This window comes from Ischnura elegans (genome assembly GCF_921293095.1).
Source record: "Ischnura elegans chromosome 13 unlocalized genomic scaffold, ioIscEleg1.1 SUPER_13_unloc_3, whole genome shotgun sequence".
NCBI lineage: Eukaryota > Metazoa > Arthropoda > Insecta > Odonata > Coenagrionidae > Ischnura > Ischnura elegans.
In genome coordinates, this window is record NW_025791659.1 from 9,457,641 (window position 1) to 9,474,170 (window position 16,530).

Below are 16,530 nucleotides of genomic sequence, written 5' to 3' on the forward strand. Positions count from 1 at the left end.
TTCGCCGCCCGGGGGTTACTGAAGCTCCCCCTCGCCTACGCCAGTTACTCCTCGGAACGGTTTCGCCGCCTTGGGGATGAAGAGCCCCCCGCGGTTGCTCCGCTTAGTCCTCATAAATGGTCTTATCCACCGAGAGGGGTGCCCCGGGGGATTCGGGGTTTCAATGTGTTATACATGCGGTGACCAATCTTCCACAGTGATTATGTAGCGATGATTGTAAAGGGTAGGGCAATGCGGCGTAATAGTGGTGACAAGTACCCATAAATGAAGACTTAATGGCAACTTTTTCATTTTTTTGCGGGGGGTTCCAACGGAATACCGGGGGTTTTATACTGGTGTTAAACCAATGGTCACAAATCGTTCTCATAAATTCTGTGGCGATAAGTCCTAGGGGTATAAAATAGAGGCGGAATTCTGACGATTCTTTTACCTGGAGAGGAGATTTAAAAAAATATTTTTGGAGGTTTCACGGGGTTATCGGGGGTTTTAATAAGTAGTAGTGGCACCGGCTAAAATGGGACGAAAACTATTCGGAATGGCGACTTTAAAAAATTTATTTTTTTCGGCGAGGTTCCAGGAGGTGATCGGGGGTTTTCTGGTATTTTTTCCCTTATGGTTTACGGTGGCCCGCCTTCACCAAAAATTCTGGATCTAGAGTTCAGAGGGGACGGGTAGTGCGGTGTAATCTTTGCGAAAAGTTCCCAAATAGGAGATTTAATGGCACATTTTACATTTGGGGGGATTTCAGGGGGATACCGGGGGTTTATATGAGTGTACTCCTGGCGGTCACCATCCGTTCACATAAATTCCGTAGGGATTAGTCGTTGGGGTAAGAACCAGCGGTGGAATAGTCGCGGAAAGTACCCAAAAAGTAGACTTATATGAAAATTTTTATTTTTTGGGGGGTGTATGTGGGTTTACCGGGGGTTTATAGGTATGTACAGCCAGGGGTCATCAACCGTCTACATCAATTCCGTAGCGGTGAGTGGTATGGCTTGGAAATGCGGCGGAATTCTGACGAAAAGTACCCGAAAAGGCTACTTATATGCAAATTTTAATTTTTTTGGGGTTTTCAGGGGGTTTAAAGATGACAACATTATATGGTCACATTCATTTACTATCATATCTAAGAGAAGTTGCCCCTATGACATCCATATTTCGAGAGTAATACAATAAAAAGTAAATCTCTCCCCGGAAAAAATTAGTATTGCCCGCCATTTCTATCTTTTCGCGGTTATATTCATTAAATCATTTATTAAATTTTTATTCTTTATAAAAGATAATGCATAGGTGTATGTAACTATTAAGTTTCAAAGAAATCGGAGAGGTAAAAGTTGACAAATCCATGTGTTCATCTTTTGGAAATCGTAATTTTTGGTGATTTTCGGAATATTTTAATTTTTTTCTGAGTAACCAAGAACGACGAAAGAAAATTGTTACCTATATTTCGTAGAGGATGTAATGAACATATATAATAATCATTTTCGTTGCCCAACTCACAAAATAAGGCCGACGGCAGTGGAAAGTATGAAATATTTTCCGAGAAATCAATTTTTGGACGCCATTTTGAAAGCGTTTAACTTGGAAATTAACTTAAAAAACTACATAAGTAGGAGTCAACATTTATTGGCTTTCATAATATGCACCAACGGTTTGTGTGACAGAAATGTATTGCCTGTATAACGATAAATAGTAAATGGACTCCCGGGAAAAAATGGGAAGTTTCCGCCATTTTTAATTTTCTGCTGGTTTATCGATGGCAAAATTGTAAAAATGTTTAAATTTTCTAAAACAATATGAATATTTTTATGCATATACTAAGTCTAAACGAAATCGGTCGTGTAAAACTGGACGAAATGTTGTGTTAATGTTTTGGAAATTGTACTTTTTGGCGATTTTCGGCATATTTTTATTTTTTCCTCGGCAGCCAATGGTGACAAAAAAATTGTTACCTTAGTTAAATGGAGAATCAAGTGAGCATATATAATAATCATTTTTGTTATCATACACTTGATATTAAGTCGAGGGGAGCAGAAGGGATGAAATTATTTTCGAAAAACCAATTTTTGGGTGCCATTTTGGCTGCAATTTTCTTGAATTGAAACTGAAAACATTACATATTTATGTGCCCACGTTTATCAGCTTTCAAAAAATGCATTAAACATCCATGTGGCATGCACGGTTCGCGCGCAGTAAAATTAAAACCGAAAGACGGTACCCGGAAAAAGCCCGATTTCGGCCATTTTGTCGTCCTAGCGACGACACGTGGCGGAAACTCCCGGTTTTCGGATTTTTCCTCCGAATCATTTCGGGTTCCCCGCACGCCTGCCAAATTTCAGCTCTCCAGCACGTCTGGAAGTGGTCGGGAATTGGTATCCATCAGTGAGTCAGTCACCACAAGGGCTGTATATATTAGGGATGTTGCAGTGTTGCGGAATACCTTGTTTTGATGACCAGTTGACTTATCACATATGTGTAAATTGTTTTAATGTAAATAGGCCTAGTTGTAGTTGAGTTAATCGATTCAGTGATTGTTAGTGTTTTAGTGTTAGTGATTGTTTTGCGTGTTAGTTAGTCATAATGGTCTCCAGATTGCCTTAAACACTCACTAAAATACACAAAATATACATATAAAAAAAAAACAATTTTGACCCCCTCCCTCCGGTGGAGTGTGCCCCTCCCAGCATTTGACTCACGAGCCGCCACTGCCGTTGTGTCCCATCATTTGCCAACGGAGGGACAACCAAAGATGTTGCTTGGGCAGAGAAGAGCGCACATATATTCAGGCCTGAGGTTCAAGTCATGGGAATGGCAATGGCAAGCCATAATCATCGCAGTCGCACCCTATTTAGTACATATTGTAATTTGATTCCATCATGTACACCTAGTGTAAAATATTCAAAGCAGGAGTTAGTTAACATAATCAGCAGCACGGCACTAAAATTTTTTTAAAAATTTATGGTGAAAGTGTACTACTGTATTTCTCCGAATTTAGTCCCCCCCATAGGCGGATCCAGGGGGGGGGGGCACACAAAAAATCTTGGATACGACGTTGCTTGTGCCCCCAAAAAGAAATCCTGGATCTGCCCGAGGTGACAATCACAGATATTATAATAGGTCTCTGAACACCTATTTAGGTAAAGACGTTTCTGAAAAGTAGGTGTAATTATTACGCTAAAAGTTATTACAATATGGCTGTAAAGTCATCTATTTTTTTATTATGAGCATTTAAAATACGTCTTACAAGCCATCAAGGAAAAACGTAATTCGCACCGCCGCCATCTTGAATGACGTCAGCTCATGCAATAGTGTTGTTCTTAACCACCTTGACCGTGCACATTATTGAAGTTTACAGCGGAGATATTGTGGTTATTACGCCGTATTTTTCGTGTCGTAGTTATTCCTCGATATGTCGAAGCGTATAGCTTCAAGTACTGCATTGTGCCTAAGTGCAGAAATACGACTAGAAATGCTCCAAATAAATATTTTCATACGGTCACCCAAGACGTAGAACGAAGATTGGTTCGGATGAGAAAGTGCCGACGAATGTGAATGAATGAAAAAAATTAATTCTAATATTAGCGCATTGTTTATAAGATTTGACACAATCCTATACCTACTCATCTTCACCAGTGAAAAGTTTTTTCACTTGCTGGCTTTATCCACTTCGAGGGGATCTCTGTCCGACACTTTTTGAAAAAATTGTATTCCTCAAGGAGACTAATGCAACCATATAGAGCAACATTTGAGAAGTTTTTACTTTAAAAAAGAAAATATATTTTTTAAAACATACCTTTCTCGTGTACTATTTGTAACTATCCTTACGAGCAAAAACAGGGTAAATATTTTTTAAGATCTCTTAGTTTCCATAAGGTGAGGTGGGGTAAGTGCGACTCCCCTCCAGGAAAATCGTATTTCCGTTCTCGAAGCAGGTGGCGGTCGTGCAACATATTCCACACATTGTTATGAAACCAGAGCCAACGACTTTGTAATACTTATCCCTTAATTTCTCGTTCCACATGCTTAGGAAATATACCCGTCCGTTCATCTCGTAGTCTTAGTTGGTTGTGAGGAGAGTCTATACCGCAGTTCCCTCTGAATCAACGCATCGGAGGTGTTAGGTAAGAACTATGTCTTGTTTTCTCTTCTTCATGGATTGGTTTTCCTTGCTTTACTTAAAATTTAGGAACTTGGGTCATTATATTTAGTTTAGATGGGGGTCGCACTTTCCCCGTCGTAACCATTCATTCCTACCTTCCGGGGCAAGTGCGACCCCGTTGCCTGGGGTAAGTGCGACCCCCTGCCGCACTTACCACAGGCTACGAGGTTGAAGTATGGATTTAATTTTTAGTTTCTGTCTAACAGATCTTGCGTTAAACTTTTAGTTTCTGTCTGGCAGTTATTGCGTTTAACTTTCTTAAATAAATGTTGCGAAACACCGAAATTTATAAAACTAGGTCTTTTAATAGAGTCCTCTCATAAACTCTTATTTTGAAGGTTTATCTGATAAAGATAGCTTACTTCAGTTTGTTGATTGATTATGATAGGGCATTGGATATCATGTCTTCTGACGAGAAGGACGTAGACGACATATGGTATTAATGCCTGAAACAAGATAGCATGACTCGAAAAAGCTTAACAAATTCGGTGACTAACATTCAAAGTGGAGATTGGATTCTGGCTAGATTCAGCAGCAAAAAGTCAGTTGCTCATTAAGTAGGGAAAATTCTGGAGATTAATGAATAAGGTGTTCCCGTGGTTTGCTTTTTGAGGACATTTTTTGGAACTGAAATAAGTTTCACCTGTCCATGGAATGAGGATTCCAGCGAAATACCTAGGGAAAGTGTAGTAAAAATATTACCGAAGCCCCCCCTGTCGGCCGTCGACCGGCCGGCTTACAAATGTTTTTTTTTTTTCAAAAAGTATTTCAAATACTGTTTTAGATTTCAAACTCCCAAGTCACCGCTATTGTGCACTTCAATTTTGCCCAGCCCTACTTACACAATACTTGAACTGCTCTCAGAACTAGCTATGCAATCATTGCAAGAAAGGCTAGCCGCTAAGCTAACAGCTGTTAACTTCCACCTCACCGTCCTCCTCAAAAACTCGTGCCTCCACATAATAGGTTGTGCTCGGGGCACACACGAGCTCGAACGATACATTCGTTTTCATAGTGCATAATTTGCACGCAACCAATGGCAATCTGAACATATGTTTAGATTGTGCGAATGGCGTCGTCAGCGTAATCTTCTCGTCCGACCCTAATAAATGGAATTTCATTGTTAAATTTCATAAACACATTTAATATGTATTTTACAAGAGCCGGTGATATTATATTTCCATAGCTATGCATATTCACTCCCCGGCTTTCAGCATGCAGGTAGCAATTTCTGTTGCTTATGTAAGTAAACATTGCTGCCGTTGTAATTTTCGGCTAGTTTCCGGTGTCAGCCTTGGTGAAACCGGGTTCCGAGGCGTTTGTTTTTTACGATAAAACCTCCGAAAGATATATAAGAAATAAAACCTCACGTTAAAGTCGTTAAATAAACAGAGAAATTTGGTGACAATGCGCAACGCCACTGGATTTCCCACACGATTGCATGAGCTGACGTCACTTTCCGGCTGGCCAATGGAATTACGTTTTGAAGTGGGTGTGTTTTTGGAACTGTTTCGGTCATTTCTTTTCTAAATTCTTAAGATAATATGTGAAATGAGTGCGGTAAAGTGGCCTTTATGACAATTTTACTATATTTTACGATTTTTAGTTAGTATTTGAAGGGATATTAAAATTTTGTCCAGAGACCTATTCAAAGTGATTTTTGAGTGCATTCAGCAAATTTGTTGCAACATTACTTTGACCAAAAACCAAAAAATCATCAACATATACAGCAAGAATACACAGAGAATCATCATCACCCTTTACATATACACAAGGTTCAGTCAAAAAATTTTTAAATCCAATATCAGTTAATACCCTTTTACACTTATCATACCATGATTTTGAAGCCTGTTTAAGCCCATAGATCGCTCTTTTTAGGAGACACACTTTGTTCTCAGCCCCTGGTTTGACAAAACCCTCAGGCTGTTTCATGTAAATTGTTTCCCTCAGCTCACCATTTAGGAAGGCAGCCGTGACATCAAAATGGCGTATCTCTAAATTAAGTTCTACTGCTAAGGCAATCAAAACTCTAACAGTGGCATAACTTACTACAGGAGAAAATGTCTCTTTATAGTCTTCCCCATACTTCTGGCTACAATCCTTGGCTACTGGCCTAGCCCTGTATCGCACAATTTCCCCATTTTCATTTTTATTTTCCCTGAATACCCACTTACAGTTAACAGTGGATTTCCCCTTGGGAAGGTCAACTAATTCAAAAACTCCCTTTTGAACCAAAGCATTCCATTCATCTTCCATGGCCTCCAACCACTTATCCCTATTCCTAGAGAGTGCCTCTCCAACAGTTTGGGGATCCATGCAGCTATTGACAGGGTCACACGATTCTCCACCCATTGTTGTCAGATATAGAATGAAGTCAGCGTACTGTGTGGGTTTGATAACTCTCTGAGACTTACGAAGTACACCTCCGTCTCTGACTCCTTCAAACCCTGAATTACCCTCACTAGACCCAATGCCTACATCTGTTGTTTCACACTCACCTTGACCCTCACTGGACGTGCTAATGTCTACACCATCTGACTAATTGGGTTGTGGCAAAGCAACATCAATATCTGCACCTCGATATTCCACTACTGAGGTACTTAGAGGCATTAGCACAGCATTGCTAGAAACTCTGGTTTCTGTTTCCTTAGGGGACCTGAAAACATTCTCGATAAATACAACATTTCTAGCCTTTTTAACTCTGTAAGCCTTATCAGGGTCCACTAAAAAATAACCCTTGGACTCTTCACAATACCCTACAAAGTAATGCCTTTTAGAGGTTGGATCAAATTTCTTCCTAAATTGTTTTGGAACATGCTCATATGCAACACATCCAAAAACTTTCAGGTGACTCAAATCAACCCGCTTTCCCGACCATTTCTCCTCTGGTAAAGCATTGACCAAAGCTTTAGTGGGGGACCTATTCTTCAGGTAAACTGATGCCCTACATGCTTCCACCCAGAGACACTTAGGCAAGTTAGCACCCTGAAGCATACAGCGAGCCTTCTCAACTATTGTTCTATTTGCACGCTCTGCAAGACCATTTTGCTCAGGTGAGTACGGAATGGTAGTTTCATGTCTGATTCCCCACTTTTTTAGCTCATTTAGCATTGCATCATTTACATACTCAGACCCATTGTCCGTACGCAAACACTTAATTTTTTCATTGGTCTCATTCTCGACCCTCATTCTGAAGATTTTAAAGGCTTCACATACAGAATCTTTACTCTTTAAAAAACAAATAAACGTTTTCCTGGTAAAGTCATCAATAAACGTTAAAAAATACCTATGACCGTGAATTGAGAGGGGGTCCATTGGTCCACACAAGTCAGAATGAATTAATTCTAGGACTTTGGATGTCTTTTCTAGACGAGGACTGCTAACAGGAAATGGTTTCCTGCACTGTTTGCCCTCTACACAGGCCACACATGGCTCAAACTGATAATATTCACCCAAATTCATGCCATCAGCTAAATTTTCTAAGACAGACATATTCTTGCGCCCTAAATGGCCTAATCTCTTATGCCACAATTCGAAGGGGTTTTCCTTTTGAAATGCTGTAGCAAAACAATTTTTAACAGGCTTACTTTCAGCTACTTCCCTCCCTTCACTGACATCCAAGGTGTACACACCACCATCAACAGAACCGGTTGCAATTAAATTTCCCTTAACACTTAGATTGACAGACTCATAGATTTCACATCCCTTGTCAGTGAATAAAACTGAGGCCCCATTGTTAGTCATGCAACTCACAGACAACAAATTTGCAGATAAATCTGGCACATGAAATACATTTGAAATGCTTTGCACCCCACCTTGTTTCAGTCTTGCAACAGCAATACCTTTCCCTGCAACACCAATCTTTTCATTGTTTGCCACAGTGATTTGCATCTCTGTACCAGCATTAGAATCGAAATCAGACAGCCAATCTCTGCGCCTCGTCATGTGAGCAGACGAACAAGAGTCTATATACCATTTTTCAGGCCGTACTTGACATGACATGGCCGTGAGCCAGGCAACACTTTTCTCTCTACCCTCAGAATTTAAAGAATTCGAATAGCCCTTAGCATTTACATTTTTACTCACACTTTTGTCTGGGCAATCACAGGAAAAATGCCCATACTCGTGGCATTTATAACATCTGACCTTGTTAATGTCGAATCCCGTTTTCTTTCGACAACCTGTATCAGACTTCTTCCCACCAGATGACGGAAAGGTGCTCTTGTGCTTCGCGGTAAAAGCAACTGCTGACGCCTTCATGTCAGTTGACACCCTTGTAACCCTCTTGGAGCAGCTTCTGCTTCACTGTCTCCACCTTGAGTTTGTCCGTCGCAGTGTTCTCCACAGCCATCCGGAACGGCCGGTAGTCCTCCGTCAGCCCTCTCAGCATCAGGACTGCGAGGAGCTCGTCGTCTACCTGCTTCCCCATGCTCTTTAACTTAGTGTCAATCTCCGTGAACTTATTCACATATTCCTCCATGTCGGAATAATTCACTAATTTTACATCGAACAACTGATCGATGAGAGCAATATGTCGGTTCACACTTCTGTTCTCGTACGTGGCCTTCAGATGCATCCACATTGCATAGGCCGTCTGCTTACCCGTCACTTCCATTTTAGGGCCGGACTCAAGAAGCATGTAGATTTTAGCTCTCGCTTTTTGAGCTAGCTTCTTCTGTATCGCCGTGGCACTAGCAGACAACTCTTCGCTCACGAAGTCCCACATATCCTCATGGATGAGATACATTTCCATGTCCATGGCCCAAGTCTCGTAATTCGCTGCTCCTCGCAACTTCTCCATCTGCGGCAACGACCTCGCACCGTAGTGAATGTTCGTGATGGATTTTGCAGTTTCTTCGCCCATTTTCGACGCACAAACTAGAAACACTTAGTTCGCCACAACGTGGTCTCGCGACACAGGCTAAAAAAATAATTTTTATAGAAACGCACACGAATTACTGGGAATAAACGTACCCACAGACTTTAGTCCAATTTTTTGCGACTGCCTGGACCCATGACCTGTTGAGATTATTAAATCGGCAGTGGATAAATTTGGACTTATCGTGGAGGAAAAAAAGAACACACCAACTTAGGAAACCATCACCGGAAGACGACGCTCATTTATTACAGCATAACGGTACAATGTTAGCAAGAGCGCCAAAATTCAAAAAACTTACTCAATCTCGATTACACTCAGAAATAACAGAAACTCCCGGTTTTCGGATTTTTCCTCCGAATCATTTCGGGTTCCCCGCACGCGTGCCAAATTTCAGCTCTCCAGCACGTCTGGAAGTGGTCGGGAATTGGTATCCATCAGTGAGTCAGTCACCACAAGGGCTGTATATATTAGGGATGTTGCAGTGTTGCGGAATACCTTGTTTTGATGACCAGTTGACTTATCACATATGTGTAAATTGTTTTAATGTAAATAGGCCTAGTTGTAGTTGAGTTAATCGATTCAGTGATTGTTAGTGTTTTAGTGTTAGTGATTGTTTTGCGTGTTAGTTAGTCATAATGGTCTCCAGATTGCCTTAAAAACTCACTAAAATACACAAAATATACATATAAAAAAAAACAATTTTGACCCCCTCCCTCCGGTGGAGTGTGCCCCTCCCAGCATTTGACTCACGAGCCGCCACTGCCGTTGTGTCCCATCATTTGCCAACGGAGGGACAACCAAAGATGTTGCTTGGGCAGAGAAGAGCGCACATATATTCAGGCCTGAGGTTCAAGTCATGGGAATGGCAATGGCAAGCCATAATCATCGCAGTCGCACCCTATTTAATACATATTGTAATTTGATTCCATCATGTACACCTAGTGTAAAATATTCAAAGCAGGAGTTAGTTAACATAATCAGCAGCACGGCACTAAAATTTTTTAAAAAATTTATGGTGAAAGTGTACTACCTACTGTATTTCTCCGAATTTAGTCCCCCTCTGAATATAGTCCCCCCCATAGGCGGATCCAGGGGGGGGGGGCACACAAAAAATCTTGGATACGACGTTGCTTGTGCCCCCCAAAAAGAAATCCTGGATCTGCCCGAGGTGACAATCACAGATATTACCCACACAGCACACTCAAAATTTATACCGTATAAAAGTTGCATAAATGGATAGGTATAATATGCAAATAATATTCCGTCGATTATGCACATATTATGCGAATAATATGCACATAATATTTAAATATTATGCCGCCGTAAACTATTACTATAATATTGACATAATATGTATATTATTACATTGTTAGTAACATCCCATCGTTAATTATGATTCATATAAGAATCATAAATCAACAGCCACCCAGCAAACTCAAAAATCCTATTCAGTATAAAAGTTGCATAAATGGATAGGCATAATATGCAAATAATATTCCGTCGATTATGTACATAATATGCGAATAATATGCACATTATATTTAAATATTATGCCGCCGTAAACTATTAATAATATTGACATTGTATGTATATTATTTCGTTGTTAGTAACATTTTATCATTAATTATGATTCTTATAAGAATCATTAATTAACGGCCACCCAGCAAACTCAAAAATCCTATTCAGTATAAAAGTTGCATAAATGGATAGGCATAATATGCAAATAATATTCCGTCGATTATGCACATAATATGCGAATAATATGCACATTATATTTAAATATTATGCCGCCGTAAACTGTGATTGTATCCGTAAAAATCGATGATCATACATCCTCTGTATCAAAAAATGTGAAAACTTATGTTTTAATATATCACTAACAATTTCGTATCGTTCGCAGAATACTCCACAATTATTATTATTTTTTTATTTTACACACCGGCATATTCCGGTCTGGCGAGGTACGCAGCTTGGTAGCCATATTGCCGTTGTCCATGGCCGTTGTGTTGTTGTTCATTGTTGTTAGTTGTTGCCGTAGCCATATTGCCGTAGTTTGGAGAATTGAACGTCTATTGAAAAATCTAATATTAAAGAGGAAAAGATGGGTTTACGGAACTAATTTATGTCACAGTACTATTCTGGTAACGCATATACGATAAGGAATAATAAGCTTCATGGTATGAAGAACAGGACTTTATTTAAAATCAAAGTAAGTACACGTACGTGAGTCGTTGTCGTTTGTCATAGGGTAGAAAGCAAATCTGAAATTATCAGCTCCTAATTTTGAGTGTTATTCCCAGTACTTTAATTAATTTTTTTAATTACCTAAATGTAGAGGAGAGTAGGGTATTATGGAATAGTCGGGGAATATGGAATACCTAGGTTTTGGCTCTCTTAGGTGCTGCTGTTTTGTGGGAATACCATGAACTACCAAGAAAGACTCCCATGATACCATTCAGAGAGAGGCGACCGCTTGAAGACGTTGTGTGAGTCGCTCTGAAATAAAAGCCGTGTCCCAACTCGTTAGCCATTAGGCATCATGTATTTAGCCAGCCAGATTCTGGGCAGCCAACCACAAGGGAGCATGAATTGGGACATCCTTACGGAGGTGCTGCCATCTACTGGGCACTAGGCCAATGCAAAACAAGAGATAATCGGAATGATTTGAACAAATGATGAACAAAACCCACCCTAAATTGTTAAAATGTGATTTTGAGTATTAGATGTCGGAGAAGAGTATTTGATCATAATTTTAGTACCTTAGACAACCTTTTTGTAATAGTAAAGTAGGGGTATACTTTCAAATTCGTATTTTTAGTTCCGTATGGTTTTGTTAAAGAGGTTTTAGCTAAGTTTGTGGCGAAATGTTAACGTATATCCCTTTTAATTGGTTTGTAATATTTAAATCGTCTCTCAACCAAGTACTTTTTTGAATTCCTTATATTTTAGCAATTTAATTTTTAGTTTTGTATTATTAGAACAGGTCTATTTAGTCTATTCAAACGGTTACCGTCTGATTTGGGATTTATTTAAAGTATGGTTTACGTACATAAATCAGGTTTCGGTATCATCTTTTAATCACCATACATTTTAATTTTTGTTACTTATTCCGATTCCAATTTCGGGACTTTGTCCAATAACATATAATAATAATTGTTTATTCTTACGGGTGTTAACCTAATGTACAAAAAGTGTTAAATAAGAATTTAGACATAGTGTTACATAATTAAGAATATATTAGAAGCATATAAACATCAATAAGCATTATTTAACACGTTAGAAAAGTAAACGGTAGCAAAAGATAACTTGTGATCGGTATAAAAAGTTATAAAATAACATATACATACACAAGAAGCATATAAACATTAATTAGCATTAAAATTAACGCCGCCTTCTCTTTAACTAATTTCTCCGTAATTCTTACACTTCCATTAACGCAATTTCATTATTATAAACAAAATAAAAATTAATAATTATTCGAACAAGTCTCAAAATATCAACACTACTTGCAAACAAGTACTATCCCTTGTTGACAGCCATGATGCCCTTTCTCCTGAAGACGCTTTGCACGCTTTGAATCATGGGAAAAGTGGGGCGAAGGATGCACTCCTCGATGCCTAAATCTGGCGGCCGCGTTAGCTGCCTAAATTCCCTCCCTTATGCTGGCTAACGAGTTGGGACATCCTTCCAAGATGGCGTCATGGCTAAATCCTGGAATTGGCATAGCCAAATGGCCAATTGGGACACGGCTAAAGTGTAATTTTTGATTTTCAAAAGTTTTTGCAGGTAAGTTGTCATAAATTGTTACCGCCTATACAGCATTTTAATTAAGAATTGATATTATTTTAATGTACACTTAAATAACTGTAGTTTTTGATGCAATTATAGTTTTTAATCTAGCGTTGTTTGTTCTCTCAGTGTGTAGGTAAATTTTCCAAAATGTCGTGTCGGGTATTATGGAATACTTAGTATTCCATTTTACCCGACGTAAAAGGATAGTATTCCATATTACCCGACAAACTTTACTTGATGAAAATAAATGCTATAAATTGTTTTCCGTTGTAATAAGATAGTAAAATAGTAATCATTGAATGAATTAATGGTAATATAGGATACATTTAAAACCAAATCGGTCTTAATTGGTTTATTGCGTTTCAATATGTCTGACGTTCCGTTAAAATCTGTCCCCCCTACCTGCAAGACTTTTAAGTTACAATTTTTTTATAGATATGCCTAGAAAGAAGGAAGACGAGGGGAAGAAGCGAAAGCTTTGGTGTCCGACGAATATGGCTACGGCCATAGAAGCTGTTCGTGAAAAGAAGATGGGGTACCTTAAGGCTTCCAAGGAATTCCACGTTCCCAGAGCGTCACTCTTCCGTCTTGTGCACAGTAACGAGGAAAATGCAAAGGTAGCAGCTTCAACTACTCTTGGGCGAAAACCAGTTTTTTCTAAAGAAGTAGAAGCCGAGATACAAAAATATTTAGTGGAAATGGAGGCAATGTTCTTTGGGCTTACAAAGAGGGATGTCTGCAGTCTTGCCTATCAACTAGCAGTTCGCAATAAAATACCTCATCCATTTAAGGATGAAACTGCAGGGAAAGACTGGTTCTACGCTTTTATGAAAAGGAACCCGGCACTTTCAGTCCGTAAACCCATGGGTACATCTTTTGCCAGGGCTAGAGGTTTCAATAAAGAAGAGATAGACAAGTTTTTTGATCTACTTGACGATGTTTTCAAAAAACACAACTATCCTCCGAATAGGATATACAATGTTGACGAAACTGGTTTGTCTGTTGTACAAAGTAAAGTTCCACGCGTAGTCGGCCTAAAAGGAAAAAAACAAATTGGGTCACTTACTTCGGCTGAAAGAGGTTCTCTTGTCACTATCATTCTTTGTATGAGTGCTGGAGGTGAATTTGTCCCGCCCCTTGTGATTTTCCCTAGGAAGAATATGAACGATCAACTACTTAGAGGTGCTCCACCAGGGGTAATCGCTTCGTGCCATCCGTCTGGTTGGGTTCAGACAAACATTTTCACTAAGTGGTTTCAACATTTCATTTTTGTAACAAAACCCACTGCTGATTCACCTATCCTTCTTCTACTTGACGGGCACACAACCCACAAGCGTAACATTGATGTAATTAACTTAGCAAGGGAAAATCATGTTACGATTTTATGTCTGCCCCCCCACTGTTCACATAAAATCCAACCATTGGATAAGACTTTTATGGGTCCTTTAAAAACTCACTATAGTGAAGAAGTTAGAACATTCTTAAGGCATAGCTCAAGGCCCTTGAGTGTTTTTGACATTATGGAACTGTTTGGGAGGGCATATCTTAAAGTTCAACGAGGGGACATAGCAGTAAATGGGTTCAAAGCGACTGGAATCTATCCGGTGAACAGAAATGTGTTTAGCAGTGAAGATTTTATTGCTTCTAAACTCACCGTTCCTGGACCACAGACTACGAGAACAGAAAGTGATTCGTCAAAAAATTTGAACTCACCTGAATCCTGTTCTTCCAAAAGTTCTGATGCGCTGCTTTCCCCAGACACGAATACGTTAAAAGATCTTGTGCTACCGATGGAGATTTCACCACCACCTCCCAAAAAGCAGAAATCAAATAGGGGAAAGAAAGTGGGATCTTCTTCCATAATTACCAACTCCCCATACAAGAATGAGTTAGAGCTCCAGATGAATGATAAAGGAAAAACTAATAAACGGAAAACTTCAAAAAAACAACCGAAGAAACCCATAATAAATAGACGGCATGTGAAGAAACGTTTGTTAGACAACTCATCGGGAGGTAAACTAACTGGAGGTGACGAAAGTGCTGACAGCGATGAATCGTTTCATTCTGATTTGTCATCTGATTTGGATTTCTTGCCATCAGCAAAACAACCAAAGAACACGGACGCTGAGTGTATCTTCTGTAATTTAAAATTTTCTGAAGATCGACGAGGAGAGATTTGGATCCGATGCATCAGTTGCTCACTTTGGGCTCATCTTGACTGCACAGACGCAGAAAAAGATGACTACGTCTGTGACTTTTGTAAATAGATCAGTAAGATACCTAAAATGTCTATGTTTAATTAGTATAAAATAAATAGTGTTTTTTGAGGTTTAGTAAATTTTTCAATAAAAAAGCCACCTATTCCATATTACCCGACAGTTCCATATTAGACTCGATTTGTAATTTTTTCTTATACATTTATTTTTTTTAGCATCTAAGAGATTAATATCGTCTTAACCAAAGGCAGTTCATCGCTAATAGCTATATAGTGTGCTGATTATTATTTGAGGTATTTTCATCAATTATCAACCAAGATATATGTATACATATAAATGGTATTCCATAATACCCTACTCTCCTCTATATCTTATGACGGTACTTTTTCAGTCAGAGTCCCAGCTTGAAAAGTGAAGGGAGGCTATTCCAAGGAAAGACGAAGTTTTGGCACTTAAGTACTGAACCAGGTTGTGAGCTGCACTTTCGCCCTGAAGATATCACGTACTTGATCATATATGCATATAATTATTTTAGTTTGTGATTATTAATGACAATATTATCTTTATTGTTTCGGAGTGCATTTTCAAGAACGGCTTGCTTACATCGTTTGCGTGATTGCTCGCCACAACTCTATGACTAACACAGAGATAATTATACGATTAGAAGACCTCTTTGTGGCTTGGAATCACATTTTGGACCATTTTTAATACATTCGCTAAGAAAAGACCGTAGATGTTCAACCATGCGGATGTCATGGAAGGAATCATCGCCAGTGTTGTGATTGTGAATTCGTGTGACATACTTTGTACTTTCTAATCGCAATTTCATGAGTAACGATTATGGAAGGGCGAATGTTTGTCATTAGATGTCATTCACATGATATTTAAACCAAATTTGCGATGATATAGGACTCCTAACTGAATATTTGTATATTTGTGATACAACGATGAAGGATTGTGCCTTGTTTTAGTGCAATGTACCTATGCTGTGTCTACATGAATGATTCATTAAATTTCTCCTCGTTTCCAGAAATCAATTTTTATTCATGTAATTTTCGAATATTATGCAACTGCATGTTATCACGCATCAACGGTATAAAATATGCATAAAAGGTTCGTAGATATGGTATAAAATGTGCATAACATGTACCTAAAGGTGCATACTAATGGTATATATGGGTATAATATGTGCGTATATTTAGCCACATCAATGGTATAAATCGTGCCTAAAAGGAGCATATAAATGGTATAATATGCGCATATATTTTTTAGGCCACATCCATGGTATAAATTGTGCATAATATGTACATAAAAGGTGCATATATATATGGGTATAATATGTGCATATATATAGCCACATCAATGGTATAAATCGTGCATAATATGTACATAAAAGGAGCATATAAATGGTATATATGGGCATAATATGCGCATATATTTTAGGCCACATCCATGGTATAAATTGTGCATAATATGTACATAAA